The sequence below is a fragment of the Odontomachus brunneus genome, unplaced genomic scaffold, assembly GCF_010583005.1.
Source record: "Odontomachus brunneus isolate Ranch 3 - 2012 unplaced genomic scaffold, Obru_v1 Obru_scaffold_215, whole genome shotgun sequence".
NCBI lineage: Eukaryota > Metazoa > Arthropoda > Insecta > Hymenoptera > Formicidae > Odontomachus > Odontomachus brunneus.
The window spans coordinates 506,131-514,291 of record NW_022639665.1 but is presented as its reverse complement, the minus strand read 5'-3'; positions in this window follow the sequence as shown (position 1 = coordinate 514,291).

The following is an 8,161-nucleotide window of genomic DNA, read 5'->3' as shown; positions in this document are numbered from 1 at the left end:
ACGTAACGACAATTCGCGCATTCTCATCGCGGACTCAACGTCGATATCGTTCGGAACTCGCACAGAAATTTCCTGAGATTTCCCCAGATGCAATGTAGATTCCGATTAGAGTGCCCAAATTTGTTTTCAAAATTGGTTACCCCACTACGGTACCAATTGGGGGTTCCATTCTTGTCTCAACATCTCCATCTAGAATAAAAACAGAAATACTGTGGGAACTTGCGCTTTCTCTCACTCGGTAATATCGATATATTTTTATAGTATTAAATAGAGAGAGAGAAGATCTTAATTTTATGCTACTACAACTATTGTATTCCATAGAATAAAAAACTATTGTATTTATACAACTATTGTATTCCATAGAATAAAAAACTATTGTATTTATACAACTATTGTATTCCATAGAATAAAAAACGTATAAAATATTTGTAAAATACTTGGAGTATTTTACTGAATAATGACATCATTTGAGAAGTCAATATGTTTTATTTAATTCTAATGTAAAATTCAGACCAGAAAGAATATTAGGAAAACTTTTGGTTTTCTCCACTTACGAGGAAATCGTTGATGGTCCATCGCTATTCCTCACCGATTGTGTTGGGTTTTGGATATGTTGTAGAATATCAAAAAATACTAGACCCATATTTTTTTAGGAGTGTATCTCAACATCCACAGTGGATTTCAATGTTTAGGGGATGGAACAATCCCCTTTGAAAATAACGAATTCTTTTTTTATTTTTAGCGAATATTTTCGAAAATACAAGGTATATTTTTCATATATCTTATATTTACAAAGATATTCGCTAAAAATAAAAAGAATTTATCATTTTCCAGGAATTACTTTATTTCTAAATCTTGCGATTTAAAAAATATGGGTCCAATATTTGATACTCCTTGCATTATTATGGGAGACCGGTCTGTATCTCGATTAGATCTCAAGAAATTTTCTATACGGCAAGCGCTCTCTCGGCGAGAGATAAACAGTGAGAAAATAATTGTAGGTATTTGTAACTATAATCACATGGGGAAATCGTTACTATAAATTATGTCAAGAAAACTATTTCTTAATTAAATTCTGCTGCAGTATCAATGATAATAATCTCGTGCGCATGTTTCCACTATCATTTTCGTTGAAATCTTAGAACAATCCAGAAATATGGCAAAAAATTACTATGATTTTTGTTCGAATACTTTTTTCTTTCAGTGCAGACACATTGATGTTTCCAACTTCGCCGGCGTGTATGGAAGAGGTTCCCCGTACATTTTCAAACGAAATGGTCAAAAGAATGAATTTTTCTCTCGCGCTTTATTTCGATGGAATAATTAATCAGGCTCTATTGTCGGTACACCGCGGGTCTCGAATCGTGAATAGTTTATGGACCGCAGTGGTGACTTCTTTTCTCCGCGGTATCTATTTCGGAGGACAAAAAAAGTGAGAAAAGTTGGAAATACCCCCGTCGAGGAATTTATTCCGCGCGCGGTTGAAACAACTTTCTGAGGGATTTTTTGCGATTGGCGATTCGGATTTTCGGCCTCTGCGCGGCGATCAGCTGCCCGGTTACAACGATTCATCGCGGCATTGGCTCTCTAATGAGCTTTCATCGGATTGCCGACGGTTGGCGATGAAGGAAGTTTATGATTACCGAATTGGCATGTGCGATGCCTCGAATGAGAGCGATTATCGGGCTGTACGGAACCGAAACGAGCGTTACACAGTCGCTGTCGGCTCAAAGTCGCCCTCGCTCTGCGGTATTTCCCGGCTGACACCCGGCGGCATTCGCCATATTACGATCGTTCGGACCTGCGAAAGTCGGACACATCGATGTGAAATGTCAGACGATGATAGGTTTTAAGTGACAAACGTTGTCGTTATACGACAGCGGCAGCGACGACGACGACGATATCGTCGTCGACGTCATCGTTGTTGTCATGAAATGCTCGACGCGGTTCCCTTCGCTCGCGTTGCTTGCTGTTTGTCGCACGCGCGCACCGACCGACCGACTGGAAATTTAATCAACGATAAATGGCTAATGCGTGCAGACCCGCTGTCTCTGAACTCTTACGGTACCCGCCCTCTCCCGCCCTCTCCTCATTCTGCGACCCCTTTTACCGCCACCTCTCCTGTTTCCTTTGTGTAACACCGTTCCTCTTCGTCGTTGCGCTTTTCGCTAAGCTCGGGCGAAATTGAATTAAATCAAAGATCGCTCGCAGTACAGTTTGCACTGCGAAATTTTAGAGCTGGGTCTTTCCCTTTTTCTCTCTTTCGTCTTTTATTTGAAACATCGTACTATGACGGGATGTAAGCGATACAAAACGAACGAATCTCGAGAAGTTCCCGACTAGAAATTTAGTTCTCACAACCCTGATGAAGGTTCCAACCAGTTATCTGTACAGAGTGATTTTATCGACTCCTCGTTACTCATCATATTATCTATATATGTACACCTAATCTATATATGTAAAACAGAATGTTTGTTTATCTCTGTATGCTCTCTATAAACTCCTAAATCCTTTGATCGACTTGGACCAAATTTTGCATAGTTACTTTTTAGGAATACGCTGCGGATTTTATAGGTTATCATAAAACCTGAACACTCCGTCTGATTTCATCTGATTATATCGTACTCAGTCCAAAATTATAAAAGTTTTGTTGTAATACTACGACAATTTCTCCATGCATCTTTCACCTGAAACGTCGCTTTTGATATAAGCACGATTTTACTCGCACGACAATTCACAATTTTAATTCACCAATTTCTAATTTCTAGAGCTGTCAGGTTGGTATTCGATAAAAAAACTGTGTCATTTATGCGTTTTATCGTATTTCAGACACTTTTGGTTCGCAAAACTTTATATGTTACGTTTCTTAAAACGGCCTTGTCTCATGAAAACGGGCTCACTGTTTGCAACACTGTAGGTCGTTCGCAAAGAATCGCCCGCCGCGATAAGCTTCGACGAAATTGAATTAAATCAAAGCTTCGGAGCGCGAGCGGCGGGCATTAATCAGCGTCAATTACGGTGCGTAAACGGAGCGCGTGGCTCGCGCGCCTCGTCTTACTCCTTCGGCTTCTGGTGTCGCGTGCCGCATCGTGCCCCTCTCTCTGTCCCTCTCTCATCATGGCTCGACGTCCACCCCCGCGTCGTCGCGTATGCTCACGGCAGCGTGTTATTACGATAGCGAGCCGACATGAACCCACGGCGGAGTCGCAGCGCGACACGCGCGGCTCGTTTAATATCGATAACAACCTGCGCCCTGCTATTCGCCGCGCGTAAACCTGCGTTTTTCCCCTTTTCTCCTTCCTTTTCACATTTCTTGGCCCTTTCTTTTGCTCGCGTGCCTCCATGTTATTCCAAATATTCTCGACTTCGTCACTCGTCCCCTTCCCCCCTGTGATGATTATCGGCGCGCACGTCTCACCGGCCGGGAACTCTTTCATGCCGTCCTCCGTCATCCCTCTCCCCTCTCGTTATTTATCTCGTTACTTACCTCGTGTCTACTTACTTCGTTGTTTTTTAATAATTAAAAATGTCACCGGTGTCCCCGGTTGTGCGAGGACGGTTCGGTCTGAATACCGAGCGACATTCGGCGGTGTGTTAAAGTAGCTTGTAAATGCGCGAACGCGCTCTCTCCGTGCATTAAATAATACACGGTAACACCTCGCTCGGAGAGAGCGGCGGGCGATTTTGCAATCCGTTTCCTCACAGGGCAACGAGCTAAAAGAGAAGACGAAGCAATCGCGAGTTAAAACTCCAACAAGCTCTTTAATCGCACTGTATTTAAGCCATGTATCCTGCGGGATACATTCTTCCTCTCTTTCTCTCTTTTCCCTTGTCGCTCCCTCTGTCGCCCGCTTTTCGTCGACCATGCGACGCTGGTCGGCAAGACGACGGTGCAGGAGAAACGGAGGCGGCAGTATTTCATACTTAATCTCGTAACTCTTAAACGTCCCTGCGATAAATCCCGAGTGATTAGCATAATGCGTTAGCGCGTACCCGTGTGCAATTAAGTAAGTGTGCCGTACTTGGCTTTTCGCGCGTTTTATCTCTCTCCTGAGGGACCGTCCGCGATACGGGAATGTATGTGCGGCGCGATTCACGTGCGCGCATCCTCTTTGGGGTAAAAGCGTGTCCCCGTCGTAGTCCTCGTCGTCCTCGTCGTCGTAGGTCCCTTGATCCCACTTGATCGATGAGCAACATCCGTTCGTCCCCTTTGTGATACTTTTCGTTCATTCGGCGACATTGCCGTTTGATACCTCGCCTCTCACCTTGGTGGAGTCCACAGAGAGATCGCGGCACTTGCAATGCAATTCAAAGTTCTCGACGACGGTAAACAGTCTCGTATGTGGTTGTGTGTTGATCCGTCGGCGACTCAATCGCCTACTCTGTGACGTAACACCATAAAGCGAAATAGCCTCCGTGTGTATTGTCGTTAAACCAAAAAAAAAGAGAATAAGTAAGAGAAGAAAGAAGAGAAGAGAGAGAGGAGGAGGGAAAAAGGAGCAGAAGAAAATCTCTTGCCACGAGTGCATTTTCTACTTTGGATATATACGCTGCAGCATTTCGAGAACTTCCTTGTGATATAAAATACAAGCCACAATTTAAGTCAAAGTGTTTCCTGTAAGAACACATTTAGTACATGGGCAGAATTTTATAGAAAAATTTCTGTAGGATTTCTGTAGGACTCAGAAATAGATCGACATTCTGCAATAATCGACTATTTCTTTATCTTACATGCGCTATCTGCGCTATTTTGGGAGCTAAAAATTGAACTGTTAAAAAATTTGTCACGTTTCCAGCGAATCTAACTAAGAGAAAGATAAGATCTGCAAGACTCGAATGTAAGTGCGAATAATTCTAGATTTTAGCTAAATTTGCTGTATTTCTTAGCAAGACAGACCTTATTCACAATCTATTTCTGCACTACTGGAATCATATAGTGAGAGATTAAAAAGAATTTGTAAATGAAAACAGAAATTATAATGTTCTTTCCGCGTGTGAAGCTGTAGAAACGGAATATATTAATTTTTATCGAGCATTTGATTTGTTGGCGAACTTCATCACCGCGCGATGAAAAGAAACGTCACTCACATCGAGCCTGCATTCTCCACGTTTCTTTAAACGCGCCAACAACAATCCCGTCACCGCCCGCATTTTCACTCCGATGTAAATCGGGGGCGGCGTTTGGAGTTTTAACCCTTTACAGGAATACGTATCTCTAGGGTGTATATGTGTGCTTTATGTAAAGTTTGAAAACGGAGGCGATAAAACGAGAGAAGTTGCCAACATCCCGAATTGCTCGACGCGACGGTGCGTTACGTGAAAATTTCCTCGTTTGCAGTGTAACGCGCAAAGACGTTACGTGAGCGTCACGCGAAGGAAGGAAGGAAGACGTCGTCGTTCTTGTCGTTGTCGTAATAGTGGTAGTAGCAGTAGTAGTAGTAGTAGTAATAATATTAAATGAAGCTTTATCCTACGATCGACGTTATTATGAGTCTGCGATTTTTTGCCGCACTTGGCAGACTGCGGATCGTCCCGCGTCTGGGCCGACGCGAATCACTGGTTGTGTAACACTAGATTAAAGGGAAACTCAAGTTTGAACCACCTCGAGCGAAGACTCGCGCGTACAATACGGGTCGCTCAAAACGGTAGAACGATTCCTCCCGTCTTGTTAGAAACTTCGTTAGAGACGGGATTCATTAACGCCGAAATGTAGCGACACGCGCGACTGCAGTGCGCTCGTGCCATTTTCTAACCCGTCCTAGTCGCTTCTGACTGTAAGAGATAAACTATCTAAAAATGGTAAATATCTATTCGGTGGTCCTTCATAACGTATTTTAGATCTAAATTTTTTTTATTAAAATATACGGTTGTATTTTTGTGAAGAAAGCTAAGATTTTCTTAAATTTTAATCTTAGAATATCATACTTCTTTCAAATTCCGATTTCACCACACTGAATATAGTACACTAATTTGCATGCGAATAATTCCTCGAAAAATGAATATTTTTTAAAACATATATATATATTTTTAATTAGAATGCCGAAATATCAGGAATATGTCTATACTTAAAAGTATTTAAGAAATAATAAATATTAATTTATTTGAATGTATTACAACATATTTATAAATATAAAATATTTTTTAAATGACAAAAATATAAAATAATATCTTAAAAAATCTGACATTTTGATAAATAGTAAATATATGTAATATATAGTAATATATAATTATTAATATTGACCAAATAAATAAATAATATATATATATATATATATATATATATATATATATATATATATTTATTATTTCTTAAATACTTTTTCTCTAAGCACAGTTTCTTTCTTCGTTCACGGGAGCGAAATATTTCAATGAGCGGAAATAGTTGGAAGGTTTTAAAACCAAAAGCCGGGATAACTCGTGGCGCGCATTAATATTTCACGCGTTGATGCTCGCTTAAATATTTTACCGGGGCCCGCCCGCTATGTTTACACGTATGTTTCGTTGTATGACTCGACCCTTAGATTTATTCTTTACACTTTACACTTTGCATACACACACATACACATACACAGAGACATACATACACAGCCGTGTCGTGCGGGTCGCTATATATACACGTGTAAAAGGTCTCTTATAAAATAATAAACCTCGCGTCATGTGGCTTTTAACCTCTCGCGTGACGCCGTTGTATGCATCAAAACGCAGATAAAACTTAAAGAATTCCAATGGAGATCATTGCGCGATGGAAAGTGCCCGAAGTATACCGTGCTTCGTCCAGCGCAGATATGGCCGGCGTGAGCGAGGCGACAAGTGTACCCGTACAAACCTAAGCGTGAAAGTTATGCGAAAGCGCTATAATCCCGTCTGATTGCGAGTGAAAAACGCACTCATTCTCCGACGCGCGTCGCGACACCGTCGCCGCTTTTTACGTTGTCGTATATCTTCTCATTTTTCCGCCGTTATTTTGTACGTCGCTCGCACGTTGCGTCGCACGTAAGAATGCATCTCGAAGCGTTTCCCCGCGCAGAATATTTCATTCCAGCTTCTATTCGCGGACGACAAATCGATGGGGGAGTTGTTTACGTTAATTCCGCCGTTTACGTTAATTCTCGAGAAACAGAGCTTGCAGGCTCGGCGAGGGGGAGGAAGTTTGCTATTTCGCGTGAGCTGAACGCGACGCATGAACCATAGCCGTTCTGTGAATGTTTATCGAGCAAGTTAAAAAATACGGGAAATGCGCGACCGATAGAAGCTTAAGATCGCGCGCATTGCGATCCGCCGTGAAATGAATAACGCGCTTGCACCGTGTTACCGCATCCGCGCGGGGCAACGAGAATAACGAGAAAATGGCGGGGAAGCTCGCGGAGACGGCTGGATACGTATGGCTACATCGTTCCACCGACGGTCGTCCGGCGAAATCTCGTTTCGCGGATCGTGGCCGTTTCGGTATGGCGACGTGACATACCTGGCAGGTTATGGTACTTCGCAGTAAAAAGGAAAAGATAATGGAAACGGGCAAATAAGGTTCGCAAGCGGTGCGAGGATATGGAGAGGAGAGGGGAGGGAGGAAAGGCTGTGGGGAAAGAGAGAACGAGATGCTCTAATCCGTCCACTCTCGCAACAAATACGCGAGGTCGCGTTCTCTTGTTTGCGCTGTTGGATATTTCTTTTCAGCTCGTCGGACTGTGTCTGAGCAATTAGCTCTCTAATATCCGCGCGTACTGTCTTCTTAAACGCACGTAATGATAAGACGATGAAAGATGGGGGATTTCAGAAATGCTTCACGTAAAAATTGGTGGTGACAATGTTTGCCAACTGACAGTATCGGCGACAATACGTGAGGAGCTTAAGGGGTTTATTCACTCAAACCAAAGTTTAAAATCATAGAAAAATTTTTACGTAGCGCTTATCGCAGTAAAGCACATTCGCAGTTCGTCAAAGTTTCATGCGATTTGTCCGCACCGCCCGTGAGAGATTTAGCCCTTCGAGCGCACTGTACTGCAAATCTGCATCATCGATTTGTTCGAAAAGTGATTTTTTTCGGGACAGTCAAGTGTGAATTAATATTTTACTCTTTCATTATCTTCTCATCGACTTTAACATCATTATCGTCTAATTTCTGGTCTGTTTCTTTTATATTAAGGAAATAAAAATTGAAATT